The sequence below is a fragment of the Atheta coriaria genome, unplaced genomic scaffold, assembly GCF_025399875.1.
Source record: "Atheta coriaria isolate IRGN ID8LTWV9N9 unplaced genomic scaffold, Caltech_Dcor_3.1 hic_scaffold_8_pilon, whole genome shotgun sequence".
Classification (NCBI taxonomy): domain Eukaryota; kingdom Metazoa; phylum Arthropoda; class Insecta; order Coleoptera; family Staphylinidae; genus Dalotia; species Dalotia coriaria.
Window position 1 is genome coordinate 5108355 of NW_027045450.1, and position 19098 is coordinate 5127452.

Here is a 19098-nt window from a genome sequence, read left to right on the forward strand (position 1 = left end):
GCGATTGAATAAAATGGGCAAAAATTGCAAAATGTCACTTTTTAGCACTTTTAGTCGCGTTTTTCGACCTTTTACTGTAGGAAATATAAGTATTTTATATTTTAATCTGTTAGAGAATTTTCCCATCTTTCATAATCAACAATTCGTTGGTAGCTATCTCTTTTAATTTAAGAGATATGAATTTTTGAAAATCGTCGAAAAAAAGTATCAAGCACCCCCCCTTGGCGATTTTTTTCTTAAGACTTAAAATTTTATCTCTCAGATTTCCCTTTTAACTATCCTATCTGATAGAGATTGGTTCGTAGATTAAGACGCTGCGATCAGATCTTTATTATCTCTTTTAGTTTACGAGATATTCGCGATTGAATAAAATGGGCAAAAAAAATTGCAAAATGTCACTTTTAGCACTTTTAGTCGCGTTTTTCGACCTTTTACTGTAGGAAATATAATTATTTTATATTTTTATCTGATAGAGAATTTTCCCATCTTTCATAATCAACAATTCGTTGGTAGCTATCTCTTTTAGTTTAAGAGCTATTAATTTTTGAAAATCGTCGAAAAAAAGTATCAAGCACCCCCCCTTGGCGATTTTTTTCTTAAGACTTAAAATTTTATCTCTCAGATTTCCCTTTTAACTATCCTATCTGATGGAGATTGGTTCGTAGATTAAGACGCTGCGATCAGATCTTATTTATCTCTTTTAGTTTACGAGATATTCGCGATTGAATAAAATGGGCAAAAATTGCAAAATGTCACTTTTAGCACTTTTAGTCGCGTTTTTCGACCTTTTACTGTAGGAAATATAAGTATTTTATATTTTAATCTGTTAGAGAATTTTCCCATCTTTCATAATCAACAATTCGTTGGTAGCTATCTTAAAATTTTATCTTTTAATTTAAGAGATATGAATTTTTGAAAATCGTTTCAAGCACCCCCTTGGCGATTTTTTCTTAAGACTTTAAGAGATATGAATTTTATTTATCTCTTTTAGAAAATCGTCGAAAAATTTTATATTTTTATCTGATAGAGAATTTTCCCATCTTTCATAATCAACAATTCGTATCAAGCACCCCCCCTTGGCGATTTTTTCTTAAGACTTAAAATTTTATCTCTCAGATTTTTTCTTAAGACTTAAAATTTTATCTCTCAGATTTCCTTTTAACTATCCTATCTGATAGAGATTGGTTCGTAGATTAAGACGCTGCGATCAGATCTTATTTATCTCTTTTAGTTTACGAGATATTCGCGATTGAATAAAATGGGCAAAAATTGCAAAATGTCACTTTTTAGCACTTTTAGTCGCGTTTTTCGACCTTTTACTGTAGGAAATATAATTATTTTATATTTTTATCTGATAGAGAATTTTCCCATCTTTCATAATCAACAATTCGTTGGTAGCAATCTCTTTTAATTTAAGAGATATGAATTTTTGAAAATCGTCGAAAAAAAGTATCAAGCACCCCCCCTTGGCGATTTTTTTCTTAAGACTTAAAATTTTATCTCTCAGATTTCCCTTTTAACTATCCTATCTGATAGAGATTGGTTCGTAGATTAAGACGCTGCGATCAGATCTTATTTATCTCTTTTAGTTTACGAGATATTCGCGATTGAATAAAATGGGCAAAAATTGCAAAATGTCACTTTTTAGCACTTTTAGTCGCGTTTTTCGACCTTTTACTGTAGGAAATATAATTATTTTATATTTTTATCTGATAGAGAATTTTCCCATCTTTCATAATCAACAATTCGTTGGTAGCAATCTCTTTTAATTTAAGAGATATGAATTTTTGAAAATCGTCGAAAAAAAGTATCAAGCACCCCCCTTGGCGATTTTTTTCTTAAGACTTAAAATTTTATCTCTCAGATTTCCCTTTTAACTATCCTATCTGATGGAGATTGGTTCGTAGATTAAGACGCTGCGATCAGATCTTATTTTTCTCTTTTAGTTTACGAGATATTCGCGATTGAAGAAAATCTGATAGAGATTGGTTTTCGTAGATTTTATTGTTTTATTACTTTTAGTAATATAAATTCTAGGACTGGTACCTGTTTCATTTAGAGATGACACTTGCATGAAGTCATAAAAATGCGTTGTATTGTTTATTTCTATATTTATCAACAAATGTGTGGATTCGGCACGAGAATTGTGTTTGTTTTGAACACAACTTACACTTTCTTATCGCATTCGCCGCGCGGAATGAAATTTCCGAGTGTCGTTTTTGCAATCTTTGCATACCGCATGCAGCATATTCTTGTTTTGTTTAGACCGCAAGTATCGTGCCCATTGCAATTCGTGCAGAAGATCGCGTGGTTTCGACGCGCCGGCTTTGCGCATCTATTGCTTTTACCTGCCGGGTTCATGCAGCAGGTGCAGTGCATTCAATTGTCGCATCATTGCTTGTGCAGTTTCGGTAAGCGCTATCGATAGATTGCAGCCAGTTTCGTGCCGGTCCCTGGCGTATCCAGACGTATTCCGTGCAACGCGTATCGTTTTATCGGATTTCTATTTTATTAGTTTGCATTATATTCGGTCCTCAATGGACTTACTTGTAATATGCTTCTGCAGTGTATTGTATTTTGATTAATTGTGCGTTTAATGTTCATATTTTAAATTACAACGCTACGGTTTTATTGTCGGTTATTGTGTGACGTGGTCGATCGCTAGATCAACCGGAAACATATTCGTGCTTGGGTAAGTAAATTTTATCTGACCATTGCGATACTCAGCACAGAAAGTTTGTTTTCCGTTGTATAAAATGGTTTTGTTTTAAATTATGTGTGGCATTGTTGAGGCACTTACCGGATGAAACTCTATAATTATCGTAAAATAAAAGAATTTAACGTTTATGTTTTCTTTTCATTGCAGTACTTGCCGTACCCTTGCAATCCGATGAGCGCTGCATTGGTAAGTTTATAATTAAGTTATATTATTCGGTTTAATTTTTATTACATTTCACCTGCGTGTTGCAATAGCCCGCGGGGGGCCGTATATATTTAACTTAATGGTAATATAGAACACTGATCATATTGCGGGAAATGTTCAAATTTTTCATAGGATAACACTAAAGGTATTTTTTAAACTTTTTTTGTTGATTTAGTTGAGTTACATTCGGTGTACCGTAGAAGGGTGGCGATATATGTGACTCGTGTTTAGGGCACAGTATAAGGGTGCCGGTGAAAACGACTCACATTCAGGGCACCGTACGAGGTCAGTGGTAGAAGTGACTCGTGTTCGGTCACCTTACGTGGATGCATCTATAGCTGACTCATTCGTCCGCGTTTTCTTTAGCAGACGAACGCCATGTCGTAGGATAACCGTTCTTTCACCAAATTATAGATATTTAAATTCTTTTTAATCCTCATGTATAATTTGTGGGTTTATCCCTTGGGAAACCTACAAAATTGCCCTTTTATGTTTTTGTGTGGTTTTAGTGTTTAGCGGGCGAACGCCATGTCGTAGGATAACCGTTCTTTCACCAAATTATAGATATTTAAATTCTTTTTAATCCTCATGTATAATTTGTGGGTTTATCCCTTGGGAAACCTTCAAAAATGCCCTTTTTGTGTTTTTTGGTTGTTGAATTTTTTGGTTTTTAGTGTTTAGCGGGCGAACGCCATGTCGTAGGACAACCGTTGTTTCATCAAATAATAGATTTTTAAATTATTTATAATTCTCATACATAATTTGTGGGTTTATCCCCCGGGAAACCTACAAAAATGCCCTTTTTATGTTTTTCGGTCGGCTAATATTGTGGTTTTTAGTGTTTAACGGGCGCACGCCTTGTCGTAGGATAACCGTTCTTTCACCACATTATAGATATTTAAATTCTTTTTAATTCTCATGTATAATTTGTGGGTTTATCCCTCGGGAAACCTACAAAAAATGTCTTTTGGGTTTTTTGGTCGTCGAATTTTTTTTTTGTGTTTAGCGGGCGAACGCCTTGTCGTAGGATAACCGTTCTTTCACCAAATTATAGATATTTAAATTCTTTTTAATTTTCATGTATAATTTGTGGGTTTATCCCCCGGGAAACCTACAAAAAATGCCCTTTTTGTGTTTTTTGGTCGTCGAATTTTTTGGTTTTTATTGTTTAGCGGGCGAACGCCATGTCGTAGGATAACCGTTCTTTCACCAAATTATAGATATTTAAATTCTTTTTAATTTTGATGTATAATTTGTGGGTTTATCCCTCGGGAAACCTACAAAAATGCCCTTTTATGTTTTTTGGTCGGCTAATTTTGTGGTTTTTAGTGTTTAGCGGGCGAACGCCTTGTCGTAGGATAACCGTTCTTTCACCAAATTATAGATATTTAAATTCTTTATAATTTACATGTATAATTTGTGGGTTTATCCCCCGGGAAACCTACAAAAATGCCCTTTTTATGTTTTTTGGTCGGCTAATTTTGTGGTTTTTAGTGTTTAGCGGGCGAACGCCTTGTCGTAGGATAACCGTTCTTTCACCAAATTATAGATATTTAAATTCTTTTTAATTTACATGTATAATTTGTGGGTTTATCCCCCGGGAAACCTACAAAAATGCCCTTTTGTGTTTTTGGTCGTCGAATTTTTGGTTTTAGTGTTTAGCGGGCGAACGCCTTGTCGTAGGATAACCGTTCTTTCACCAAATTATAGATATTTAAATTCTTTTTAATTTTCATGTATAATTTGTGGGTTTATCCCTCGGGAAACCTACAAAAATGCCCTTTTTATGTTTTTTGGTCGGCTAATTTTGTGGTTTTTAGTGTTTAGCGGGCGAACGCCTTGTCGTAGGATAACCGTTCTTTCACCAAATTATAGATATTTAAATTCTTTTTAATTTTCATGTATAATTTGTGGGTTTATCCCTCGGGAAACCTACAAAAATGCCCTTTTTGTGTTTTTTGGTCGTCGAATTTTTTGGTTTTTAGTGTTTAGCGGGCGAACGCCTTGTCGTAGGATAACCGTTCTTTCACCAAATTATAGATATTTAAATTCTTTTTAATTTTCATGTATAATTTGTGGGTTTATCCCCCGGGAAACCTACAAAAATGCCCTTTTTGTGTTTTTTGGTCGTCGAATTTTGTGGATTTTAGTGTTTAGCGGGCGAACGTTATGTCGCAGGACAACCGTTCTTTCACCAAATTATAGATATTTAAATTCTTTTTAATTTTCATGTATACTTTGTGGGTTTATCCCTCGGGAAACCTACAAAAATGCCCTTTTGTGTTTTTGGTCGTCGAATTTTTGGTTTTAGTGTTTAGCGGGCGAACGCCTTGTCGTAGGATAACCGTTCTTTCACCAAATTATAGATATTTAAATTCTTTTTAATTTTCATGTATAATTTGTGGGTTTATCCCCGGGAAACCTACAAAAATGCCCTTTTTATGTTTTTGGTCGGCTAATTTTGTGGTTTTTAGTGTTTAGCGGGCGAACGCCTTGTCGTAGGATAACCGTTCTTTCACCAAATTATAGATATTTAAATTCTTTTTAATTTTCATGTATAATTTGTGGGTTTATCCTCGGGAAACCTACAAAAATGCCTTTTTGTGTTTTTGGTCGTCGAATTTTTGGTTTTAGTGTTTAGCGGGCGAACGCCTTGTCGTAGGATAACCGTTCTTTCACCAAATTATAGATATTTAAATTCTTTTTAATTTTCATGTATAATTTGTGGGTTTATCCTCGGGAAACCTACAAAAATGCCCTTTTTGTGTTTTTTGGTCGTCGAATTTTGTGGTTTTTAGTGTTTAGCGGGCGAACGCCTTGTCGTAGGATAACCGTTCTTTCACCAAATTATAGATATTTAAATTCTTTTTAATTTTCATGTATAATTTGTGGGTTTATCCCCCGGGAAACCTACAAAAATGCCCTTTTATGTTTTTGGTCGGCTAATTTTGTGGTTTTTAGTGTTTAGCGGGCGAACGCCTTGTCGTAGGATAACCGTTCTTTCACCAAATTATAGATATTTAAATTCTTTTTAATTTTCATGTATAATTTGTGGGTTTATCCCCCGGGAAACCTACAAAAATGCCCTTTTTGTGTTTTTTGGTCGTCGAATTTTTTGGTTTTTAGTGTTTAGCGGGCGAACGCCTTGTCGTAGGATAACCGTTCTTTCACCAAATTATAGATATTTAAATTCTTTATAATTTACATGTATAATTTGTGGGTTTATCCCCCGGGAAACCTACAAAAATGCCCGTTTTGTGTTTTTTGGTCGTCGAATTTTGTGGTTTTTAGTGTTTAGCGGGCGAACGCCTTGTCGTAGGATAACCGTTCTTTCACCAAATTATAGATATTTAAATTCTTTTTAATTTTCATGTATAATTTGTGGGTTTATCCCTCGGGAAACCTACAAAAATGCCCTTTTATGTTTTTTTGGTCGGCTAATTTTGTGGTTTTTAGTGTTTAGCGGGCGAACGCCTTGTCGTAGGATAACCGTTCTTTCACCAAATTATAGATATTTAAATTCTTTTTAATTTTCATGTATAATTTGTGGGTTTATCCCCGGGAAACCTACAAAAATGCCACTTTTATGTTTTTTGTAGGCTAATTTTGTGGTTTTTAGTGTTTAGCGGGCGAACGCCTTGTCGTAGGATAACCGTTCTTTCACCAAAGTATAGATATTTTAATTCTTTTTAATTTTCATGTATAATTTGTGGGTTTATCCCTCGGGAAACCTACAAAATGCCCTTTTGTGTTTTTGGTCGTCGAATTTTTTGGTTTTTAGTGTTTAGCGGGCGAACGCCTTGTCGTAGGATAACCGTTCTTTCACCAAATTATAGATATTTAAATTCTTTTTAATTTTCATGTATAATTTGTGGGTTTATCCCTCGGGAAACCTACAAAAATGCCTTTTTGTGTTTTTTGGTCGTCGAATTTTTTGGTTTTTTGTGTTTAGCGGGCGAACGCCATGTCGTAGGATAACCGTTCTTTCACCAAATTATAGATATTTAAATTCTTTATAATTTTCATATATAATTAGTTGGTTTATCCCTCGGGAAACCTACAAAAATGCCATTTTTATGTTTTTTGTAGGCTAATTTTGTGGTTTTTAGTGTTTAGCGGGCGAACGCCTTGTCGTAGGATAACCGTTTTTTCACCAAATTATAGATATTTAAATTCTTTTTAATTTTCATGTATAATTTGTGGGTTTATCCCTCGGGAAACCTACAAAAATGCCATTTTATGTTTTTGGTCGGCTAATTTTGTGGTTTTTAGTGTTTAGCGGGCGAACGCCATGTCGTAGGATAACCGTTCTTTCACCAAATTATAGATATTTAAATTCTTTTTAATTTTCATATATAATTTGTGGGTTTATCCCTCGGGAAACCTACAAAAATGCCCTTTTTATGTTTTTTTGGTCGGCTAATTTTGTGGTTTTTAGTGTTTAGCGGGCGAACGCCTTGTCGTAGGATAACCGTTCTTTCACCAAATTATAGATATTTAAATTCTTTTTAATTTTCATGTATAATTTGTGGGTTTATCCCTCGGGAAACCTACAAAAATGCCTTTTTTATGTTTTTTGGTCGTCGAATTTTGTAGTTTTTAGTGTTTAGCGGGCGAACGCCATGTCGTAGGACAACCGTTCTTTCACCAAATTATAGATATTTAAATTCTTTATGATTTTCATATATAATTAGTGGGTTTATCCCTCGGGAAACCTATAAAAATGTTTTTTTGTGTTTGTTGGTCGGCTAATTTTGTGGTTTTTTTGTTTTAGCCGGCGAACGCAATGTCGTGGGGCCGCCGTACTTGCACTACGGTGCCTTGAATGAGAGTCACTCCTACCGCTACCTTCGCACGGTGCTCTAAATGGGAGTCTTGGTGTATATTCATATTTCATTTACATAAATATTTTCCAGTTGGATGAAGCATTCCTGAGGTGCCCAAGTTTATCAATAAGGAGCAAGTGGAGAGGTTCCGTGGTACTGGTGGACTGCGTATTGAGGATGGCGTCCTGATTACTGAAGATGGATGTGTCAACTGGAATAAAATGCCAAGAACGTATGTTATATTTTGGCAATTTATAATATTTTATGTTTTACTATTCTGTTATTCATTCTAGTTTATAGTGTCCAAGAAATTGAAGATTGGATTGCCGGTGTTGATGATGATTCCAAATACGTTTGAATGAATTTACAACATTTTGAAGATGATATTGATATCATTTTTATGTATTTTGTTAAAAAGTATGAAAAGAGCATTATCTAATTGCATATTATTATCCTGTTTTCTTGCTTGTATTGTTAAAAATGCTGTAAATATTAAGAAATTGAATTTGTGATTCTACATGTTTGAATAAAATTGTTGTTTTATATTTTTAACTATAAATTTTTATTGTTTTATTTGTTCCAAGCGGAGAACATAGCTCACAACATCGTTACTCCTTTAATTAATCCATAAATCCCTTAAACATTAATGGAAATGCCACTGCTAGATATGAGAAATAGTTCAAAATCAATTTTATATTGTATCAATATTAATTTAAAAACGGTATCACTAGTGTCATCTATCCACGAGTAACAAAACTACGCCGCTATTCAAGAGATTTAGCCTACTGCACTTTCTGCGATCCTAATATTCAAAAGAATTTTGTGACCGATTTCAATGGATTTCTCGACAAAATTTGTCGAGGAAATTGCTGAAATGTTGCTGCTCATCAGTCTGTAGTATTAGGAACGCAGAAAGTAGACATAGATAGTTCCCGCTAGATTATTATATATATTGTTTCGGTACATTTTCAATTTTTTCTATAAAATTGCAAATAGGGCCTAAGCATTTAATGCTAGCAAAAAAAATACCAAAATAATTGATATAGATTTAAATTGTCTATCAGAATTCGAAAACAGAATTTAAAAATTCCAGCTTTTAATTTCGACCATAAAAAGAGAAATCTTTTGCCATTTTTTAATAAAATCTTTTCTTTTAAAAATTTTTGTGCCATTTTGATGATTTTTCAATAATGATGCCACCTTGTAGAGAATTTTTCAAGGATCAAGATTATGTAGTTCTTAATTTTCTAGCCTTCTTAGTTGTCGAGATCCTTCAGAATTCGTAAACCGAATTTGCTGAATAAAAATTTTTAAACATTCATTTTACCCGCCATTACTAGTTACCGCCTCTTTCATTTATTACCTCCTCACCCTTTCTGCGATCCGAATATCAAAACCTGAGTTTCGACTGTTTCGAGTCCAAATTTTGTGTCATTTTGCCTCCCAGAGTCGACAAAATAAAGATTGAATATTAGGATCGCAGAAAGTTGAGAAGGCTGATAAAGTTTTCGCGGTAACTAGTAAGGTGCTGCCTCTAGTGGCGACGGACCGAAGCTCAAAACTTTCGGTTGTTGTAGTTTCTAATTGATAGATGGCACTAGCATGCACTTTTCAAAATAAATGGTTTAAGGGATCGTTAAATACGTGATCAGGTAGAAATAACAGAAATAATTATAATTTAAAAAACTTAAAAATATTCTTTATTAAAGAAAACACACAAGCATACATTTTGGGAGTCAATAGTAAGTCAAGCATTAAAAGAAAGGATAATAAGGGTAAACTTTTAGAGGGATTGAGATCGGTAGTTGTTCACGAGATATGTCGGAAACGATATAATAATGAGAAACTAATCATTGCGTTTAAAAAAGGAAGTGTTGTCACGACTTTTCAATCACAACTGCGATCCACGTGCCCAACATTCTCATTTAAAGATCATTGTTTTTTGTACGCTGCTGAAATAACAGCAGAATTTATAGCGAAATAAAAACGGACGCATTTGAGTGATCGAAATATTGTGTATAGCGTACACACGTAATGATGATTGGGGTAAAGCGATTGTTGAATGCCTCGAGCATGTTTATGATTTGGTCGCAGCCAATGCACAGTATCACAATTCGCGCATGTTATCGGCGAAGATGTAGATCTTCTTATTCACTATCAATGTGTTGAAACATATATTTGCTAAAACCAGAAAAAGGAAAAATTTTGCAACAAATCTATTCAACCAAAAGCATGAGCGATCAAACAGCGGCAGATCACATATTATTCTTACATGCTTTTTGTGGCTGTGATACAACATCTGCATCCTTTCATCAAGGAAAATTAAAATGTATTAATGTACTCCGCAAAAATCCAGATTTAAACGAAGTTATCAAGGTATTCAAAAACCCAAAGGCTGATACAGAGATCATTGCTACAGCTGCCGAATTCTTCCTTCTTAAATTATACAGTTACAGTGATGTGAAAACTATGCAAAATATGTCTTCAAATATCTATAGATATGCCAGCTTCACAAAATCAGCATACAAAAATAAATTTAATATTGCATCGCTACCATCAACTGAAGCCGCAGTCCGACAACATTCGTTCAGAACTTATCACCAGGTTAAGTAGTAGTATGGGAATGAACTAAATGCAGAACAATGGGGATGGAAAAGAAACAAGAATGGGCTAATTCCTGTCACCACACTTGAGCCCCCAGCTCCCGAAACATTGTTAAAACTAATATCTTGCAAATGCAAGAAGAGATGTCAGAAAGCCTGCGGCTGCAGAAAGACTGGAATGAAGTGTTCCGTTATCTGAACAAATTGCAGTGGTACCTGTGATAATTCGCAAGTTCCATCACAAGATAGCGATGAAGAGGAAGAAACGATTACCGTTTTTGAGCACACGTACGATGAACTCAGGAACCAAGATTGCATTGAAAACGATAATCCCATCACGGATAGTATGGAAGAAATTTTTACTTGTGATATTTCGATCGGTCTTGAAGACAATTAACGCAGAACACTTGGTCTATCGCGAAGACAATCCAATAAATTTTGGAATAGTGCGTGTGGATTAGGCCTACTTGGGATACCACGATAAAAAAACAAACGCGCCACGTACTCTACCTCATGGTGGTGTGGAAATGAGTTTTTGGAAAAATTAATCTTGAAGTAGATTTTGCGGCGCCCGTACGCTAAAACTATTAATTTTACAAGAAAAAGGTACTTACATAAATTATAGGAAATTTTCTCTATTTGTGAGATAATCACAAAAGTTATCTAGGAAAATGATAAAGAAATTAAATACTTACAATCTGATGCAAGAATGGTCCTTCAACAATGTCAGACTCAGGTGCAAAATCCCTAAAACAAGCAAAAATTAGTCCTTCGAACCAAAAAATGTAATTTTGAGGGTCAAGTTGTGACATAATCACAAGAGTTAATTAGGAAAATGATAAAGAAATTTAATACTTACAATCTGATGTAAGAATGGTCCTTCTGCAATGCCAGACTAAGGTGCAAAATCCCTAAAATTTTAAGGGTCAATTTGTAAGATATTCACAAAAGTTATTTAGGAAAATGATAAAGAAATTTAATACTTACAATCTGATGCAAAATGGTCCTTCTACGATGTCGGACTCAGGTGCAAAATCCTAAAACAAGTAAAAATTAGTCCTTCGAAGCATAAAAATGCAATTTTAAGGGTCAATTTGTAAGATATTCATAAATGTTATTTAGGAAAATGATAAAGAAATTTAATACTTACAATCTGATGCAAAATGGTCCTTCTACGATGTCGGACTCAGGTGCAAAATCCCTAAAACAAGGAAAAATTAGTCCTTCGAAGCATAAAAATGCAATTTTAAGGGTCAATTTGTAAGATATTCATAAATGTTATTTAGGAAAATGATAAAGAAATTTAATACTTACAATCTGACGTCAAAATGGTCCTTCTACGATGTCGGACTCAGGTGCAAAATCCCTAAAACAAGTAAAAATTAGTCCTTCGAAGCATAAAAATGTAATTTTAGGGGTGAATTTGTAAGATATTCATAAATGTTATTTAGGAAAATGATAAAGAAATTTAATACTTACAATCTGATGTAAAAATGGTCCTTCTACGATGTCGGACTCAGGTGCAAAATCCCTAAAACAAGGAAAAATTAGTCCTTCGAAGCATAAAAATGCAATTTTAAGGGTCAATTTGTAAGATATTCATAAATGTTATTTAGGAAAATGATAAAGAAATTTAATACTTACAATCTGATGCGAAAATGGTCCTTCTACGATGTCGGACTCAGGTGCAAAATCCCTAAAACAAGTAAAAATTAGTCCTTCGAAGCATAAAAATGCAATTTTAAGGGTCAATTTGTAAGATATTCATAAATGTTATTTAGGAAAATGATAAAGAAATTTAATACTTACAATCTGACGTAAAAATGGTCCTTCTACGATGTCGGACTCAGGTGCAAAATCCTAAAACAAGTAAAAATTAGTCCTTCGAAGCATAAAATGCAATTTTAAGGGTCAATTTGTAAGATATTCATAAATGTTATTTAGGAAAATGATAAAGAAATTTAATACTTACAATCTGATGCAAAATGGTCCTTCTACGATGTCGGACTCAGGTGCAAAATCCCTAAAACAAGTAAAAATTAGTCCTTCGAAGCATAAAAATGCAATTTTAAGGGTCAATTTGTAAGATATTCATAAATGTTATTTAGGAAAATGATAAAGAAATTTAATACTTACAATCTGATGCAAAAATGGTCCTTCTACGATGTCGGACTCAGGTGCAAAATCCCTAAAACAAGTAAAAATTAGTCCTTCGAAGCATAAAAATGCAATTTTAAGGGTCAATTTGTAAGATATTCATAAATGTTATTTAGGAAAATGATAAAGAAATTTAATACTTACAATCTGATGCAAAATGGTCCTTCTACGATGTCGGACTCAGGTGCAAAATCCCTAAAACAAGTAAAAATTAGTCCTTCGAAGCATAAAAATGCAATTTTAAGGGTCAATTTGTAAGATATTCATAAATGTTATTTAGGAAAATGATAAAGAAATTTAATACTTACAATCTGATGCAAAAATGGTCCTTCTACGATGTCGGACTCAGGTGCAAAATCCCTAAAACAAGTAAAAATTAGTCCTTCGAAGCATAAAAATGCAATTTTAAGGGTCAATTTGTAAGATATTCATAAATGTTATTTAGGAAAATGATAAAGAAATTTAATACTTACAATCTGATGCAAAAATGGTCCTTCTACGATGTCGGACTCAGGTGCAAAATCCCTAAAACAAGTAAAAATTAGTCCTTCGAAGCATAAAAATGCAATTTTAAGGGTCAATTTGTAAGATATTCATAAATGTTATTTAGGAAAATGATAAAGAAATTTAATACTTACAATCTGATGCAAAAATGGTCCTTCTACGATGTCGGACTCAGGTGCAAAATCCCTAAAACAAGTAAAAATTAGTCCTTCGAAGCATAAAAATGCAATTTTAAGGGTCAATTTGTAAGATATTCATAAATGTTATTTAGGAAAATGATAAAGAAATTTAATACTTACAATCTGATGCAAAAATGGTCCTTCTACGATGTCGGACTCAGGTGCAAAATCCCTAAAACAAGTAAAAATTAGTCCTTCGAAGCATAAAAATGCAATTTTAAGGGTCAATTTGTAAGATATTCATAAATGTTATTTAGGAAAATGATAAAGAAATTTAATACTTACAATCTGATGCAAAAATGGTCCTTCTACGATGTCGGACTCAGGTGCAAAATCCCTAAAACAAGGAAAAATTAGTCCTTCGAAGCATAAAAATGCAATTTTAAGGGTCAATTTGTAAGATATTCATAAATGTTATTTAGGAAAATGATAAAGAAATTTAATACTTACAATCTGATGCAAAAATGGTCCTTCTACGATGTCGGACTCAGGTGCAAAATCCCTAAAACAAGTAAAAATTAGTCCTTCGAAGCATAAAAATGCAATTTTAAGGGTCAATTTGTAAGATATTCATAAATGTTATTTAGGAAAATGATAAAGAAATTTAATACTTACAATCTGATGCAAAAATGGTCCTTCTACGATGTCGGACTCAGGTGCAAAATCCCTAAAACAAGGAAAAATTAGTCCTTCGAAGCATAAAAATGCAATTTTAAGGGTCAATTTGTAAGATATTCATAAATGTTATTTAGGAAAATGATAAAGAAATTTAATACTTACAATCTGATGCAAAAATGGTCCTTCTACGATGTCGGACTCAGGTGCAAAATCCCTAAAACAAGGAAAAATTAGTCCTTCGAAGCATAAAAATGCAATTTTAAGGGTCAATTTGTAAGATATTCATAAATGTTATTTAGGAAAATGATAAAGAAATTTAATACTTACAATCTGATGCAAAAATGGTCCTTCTACGATGTCGGACTCAGGTGCAAAATCCCTAAAACAAGCAAAAATTAGTCATTCGAAACATAAAAATGTAATTTTAGGGGTGAATTTGTAAGATATTCATAAATGTTATTAAGGAAAATGATAAAGAAATTTAATACTTACAATCTGATACAAAAATGGTCCTTCTACAATGTCGGACTCAGGTGCAAAATCCCTAAAACAAGTAAAAATTAGTCCTTCGAAGCGTAAAAATGTAATTTTAGGGGTCAATTTGTAAGATATTCATAAAAATTATTTAGGAAAATGATAAAGAAATTAATTACTTACAATCTGATGCAAGAATGGTCCTTCTACGATGTCGGACTCAGGTGCGAAATCCCTAAAACAAGTAAAAATTAGTCCTTCGAAGCATAAAAATGCAATTTTAAGGGTCAATTTGTAAGATATTCACAAAAATTATTTAGGAAAATGATAAAGAAATTAATTACTTACAATCTGATGCAAGAATGGTCCTTCTACGATGTTAGACTCAGCTGCAAAATCCCTAAAACAAGCAAAAATTAGTCCTTCGAACAGAAAAATGCAATTTTGGGGGTCAATTTGTAAGATAATCACAAAAGTTATACAGGAAAATGATAAAGAAATTAATTACTTACAATCTGATGCAAGAATGGTCCTTCTACGATGTTAGACTCACCTGCAAAATCCCTAAAACAAGCAAAAATTAGTCCTTCGAACAGAAAAATGCAATTTTGGGGGTCAATTTGTAAGATAATCACAAAAGTTATACAGGAAAATGATAAAGAAATTAATTACTTACAATCTGATGCAAGAATGGTCCTCCTACGATGTCAGGCTCAGGTGCAGAATCCCTAAAACCATCAAAAATTAGTCCTTCGAACAGAAAAATACAATTTTGGGGGTCAATTTGTAAGATAATCACAAAAGTTATACAGGAAAATGATAAAGAAATTAATTACTTACAATCTGATGCAAGAATGGTCCTTCTACGATGTTAGACTCACCTGCAAAATCCCTAAAACAAGCAAAAATTAGTCCTTCGAACAGAAAAATGCAATTTTGGGGGTCAATTTGTACGATAATCACAAAAGTTATATAGGAAAATGATAAAGAAATTAATTACTTACAATCTGATGCAAGAATGGTCCTTCTACGATGTTAGACTCAGCTGCAAAATCCCTAAAACAAGCAAAAATTAGTCCTTCGAACAGAAAAATGCAATTTTGGGGGTCAATTTGTAAGATAATCACAAAAGTTATACAGGAAAATGATAAAGAAATTAATTACTTACAATCTGATGCAAGAATGGTCCTTCTACGATGTCAGACTCAGCTGCAAAATCCCTAAAACCATCAAAAATTAGTCTTTCGGTCAGAAAAACACAATTTTATGGGTCAATTTGTGAGCTCATCACAAAAATTATTTAGGAAAATGATAAAGAAATTAATTACTTACAATCTGATGCAAGAATGGTCCTTCTACGATGTCAGACTCAGGTGCAAAATCCCTAAAACCATCAAAAATTAGTCTTTCGGTCAGAAAAAGGCAATTTTAAGGGTCAATTTGTGAGATTATCACAAAAGTTATTTATGAAAATGATAAAGAAATTAATTACTTACAATCTGATGCAAGAATGGTCCTTCTACGATGTCAGACTCAGGTGCAAAATCCCTAAAACAAGCAAAAATTAGTCCTTCGAACAGAAAAATGCAATTTTGGGGGTCAATTTGTACGATAATCACAAAAGTTATATAGGAAAATGATAAAGAAATTAATTACTTACAATCTGATGCAAAAATGGTCCTTCTACGATGACAGACTCAGGTGCAAAATCCCTAAAACAAGCAAAAATTAGTCCTTCGAACAGAAAAATGCAATTTTGGGGGTCAATTTGTACGATAATCACAAAAGTTATATAGGAAAATGATAAAGAAATTAATTACTTACAATCTGATACCAGAATGGTTCTACAGTGTCAGACTCAGGTGCATCAATCCGAACTAATTGTGGTACCGCGTTCGCGTGTTATAACAAAAAAACTACAATTCCTAGCGCAACGAGTACTACGGCGCAAACACAACTTTCACTATAACCCGCGTTACGGAATTTTCTGGCAAAAAATTTATATACAGGAAGATGTAGAATTAAATTCTGCATCTGGGAAAATCAATCCAAACTCTTTGTGACACCGCGTTCGCGTGTTATAACAAAAAAGCTACAATTCCTTGCGCAACGAGTACCACGGCGCACACACACACAACTTTTAATATAACTCGCGTTACGGAATTTTCTGGCAAAAAAATTATATACAGGAAGATGCAGAAATAAATTCTGCATCTGGAAAACTTAATCCGAACTAATTGTGACACCGCGTTCGCGTGTTATAACAAAAAAACTACAATTCAACACAACTTTCATTATAACTCGCGTTACGGAATTTTCTGGCAAAAATTTTTACACACGCAGATGCAGAACTAATTTCTGCATCTGGGAAAATTAATCCGAACTTATTGTGGTACCGCGTTCGCGTGTTATAACAAAAAAACTACTATTCCTAGCGCAACGAGTACTACGGCGCAAACACAACTTTCACTATAAGCCGCGTTACGGAATTTTCTGGCAAAAAATTTATATACAGGGAGATGTAGAATTAAATTCTGCATCTGGGAAAATGAATCCAAACTAATTGTGACACCGCGTTCGCGTGTTATAACTAAAAAACTACAATTCCTAGCGCAACGAGTACTACGGCGCAAACACAACTTTCACTATAACCCGCGTTACGGAATTTTCGGGCAAAAAAATTATATACAGTGAGATGTAGAATTAAATTCTGCATCTGGGAAAATGAATCCAAACTAATTGTGACACCGCGTTCGCGTGTTATAACTAAAAAACTACAATTCCTAGCGCAACGAGTACTACGGCGCAAACAGACAACTTTTAATATAACTCGCGTTACGGAATTTTCTGGCAAAAAGTTTATATACAGGGAGATGTAGAATTAAATTCTGCATCTGGGAAAATGAATCCAAACTAATTGTGACACCGCGTTCGCGTGTTATAACAAAAAAACTACAATTCCTAGCGCAACAAGTACTACGGAGCAAACACAACTTTCAATATAACTCGCGTTACGGAATTTTCTGGCAAAAAATTTATATACAAGGAGATGTAGAATTAAATTCTGCATCTGGAAAAATTAATCCGAACTTATTGTGACAGCGCGTTCGCATTATAACGCGTGTTATAACAAAAACTACAATTCCTAGCGCAACGAGAATCACGGCGCACACACAACTTTCAATATAATTCGCGATACGGAATTTTGTGGCAAAAAATATATATACAGGAAGATGCAGAATTAAATTCTGCATCTGGAAAAATTAATCCGAACTAATTGTGACACCGCGTTCGCGTGTTATAACAAAAAAACTACAATTCCTAGCGCAAGGAGTACTACGGAGCAAATACAACTTTCATTAAAACCCGCGTAACGGAATTTTCTGGCAAAAAATATATATACAGGAAGATGCAGAATTAAATTCTGCATCTGGGAAAATTAATCCGAACTAATTGTGACACCGCGTTCGCGTGTTATAACAAAAAAACTACAATTCCTAGCGCAACGAGAATCACGGCGCACACACACAACTTTCAATATAACTCGCGTTACGGAATTTTTTGGCAAAAAATTTATATACAGAGAGATGCAGAATTAATTTCTGCATCTGGAAAAATTAATCCGAACTTATTGTGGTACCGCGTTCGCGGGCTATAACAAAAAAACTACAATTCCTAGCGCAATGAGTACTACGGCGCACCCACGCAGCTTTCAATATAACTCGCGTTACGGAATTTTCTGGCAAAAAAGTTTTATACAGGGAGATGCAGAAATAAATTCTGCATCGCGGAACTTAATTTTGACTTTACTGTGACACCGCGTTCGCGTGTTATTATAAAAAAATTACAATTCCTAGCGCAATGAGTACTACGGCGCACCCACACAACTTTCAATATAACTCGCGTTACGGAGTATTCTGGAAATAAATTTCATTACAGGGAGATACAGAATCAAATTCCGCATTAGGGAAAATGATTTCGAATTTACTGTGACACCGCGTTCGCGTGTTAAAATAGACCCCCGCGCTATTTAAAAAATAACTGGCTGTTGAAATGTGAAGAAAAATTATTAAAAACTTAATTTAATTTAAACACATTGCTGGACACAATGCAAAAGTGAAGATTGACTTTAAAGTTAAAAACAAAATTTAAAATTAAACTCGTGTTCGGACGCGTGCCGTAAATAGTGTAAGAGTTGTATGACATGAAAAAAGTTGTTTACAAACTGACACTGATAAGCGCGGAGAGAAGATATCGATGGCAATTCCAATGTGAACCGGCTTAAAATCACCATATTAAGAAACATACTTTTTATTTTCTTCCCGATACAATAGCGAGAGCGTTATAATTATTAAATTTAATAGTGCAAAAATGACAAAAGAACATTAATTCAAATATAAACTTACCAACAATAAGCCCTCCATGCTGGATAGACTCCCGGAGATGTAGCGCGTCGCGCGTTTATGGTACAAACATCAATAAACCCGTTAAAATAATTCTAGTTGGAAAACATATACTAAACATTAAACGCGGATTAAAAAAGTTAAATTTCTTTCGTAAACCCGGAAAATAAACATGCGAAAGCACAACGAAATTACTTAATAAATATTTCCATTGATGACGAATATAAATAATAAAATAATCAAGGTATACAGTAACGCGATTATGTACAACAATAATGGCGACGGGCCGGCCGCGAAGAACGCGTGCGTAGCCCCCGATGACTACGAACTTACTACCTACTCGACTCGAATCAAGCAGAGTGCGCCGAAGGTACTTGCGCCGTGCGCAGTCTGCGCAGCGACTGCACGCGG

The 19098-nt window shown here is 34.0% G+C and overlaps 2 long non-coding RNA genes across 2 annotated transcripts in view; both read right to left on the reverse strand.

Annotated features, from left to right (window-relative positions):
* Positions 1-12822: 12822 nt before the first annotated feature.
* LOC135797508 (uncharacterized) lies at positions 12823-13523 on the reverse strand. Its single transcript, XR_010549563.1, has 3 exons — positions 13478-13523; positions 13148-13364; positions 12823-13034 (listed from the first exon to the last, which is right to left on the reverse strand). It is a non-coding gene; the product is annotated as an uncharacterized lncRNA (long non-coding RNA).
* Positions 13524-15363: 1840 nt separating this feature from the next.
* Positions 15364-19098, reverse strand: part of LOC135797505 (uncharacterized) — a 131024-nt gene continuing 127289 nt past the window's right edge. The window contains exons 4-7 of the long non-coding RNA XR_010549561.1: positions 15945-15996; positions 15781-15832; positions 15617-15668; positions 15364-15504 (exon numbers count right to left, since the gene is read on the reverse strand). This is a non-coding gene — a long non-coding RNA (uncharacterized lncRNA). The remainder of the gene's footprint in view (positions 15505-15616; positions 15669-15780; positions 15833-15944; positions 15997-19098) is intronic.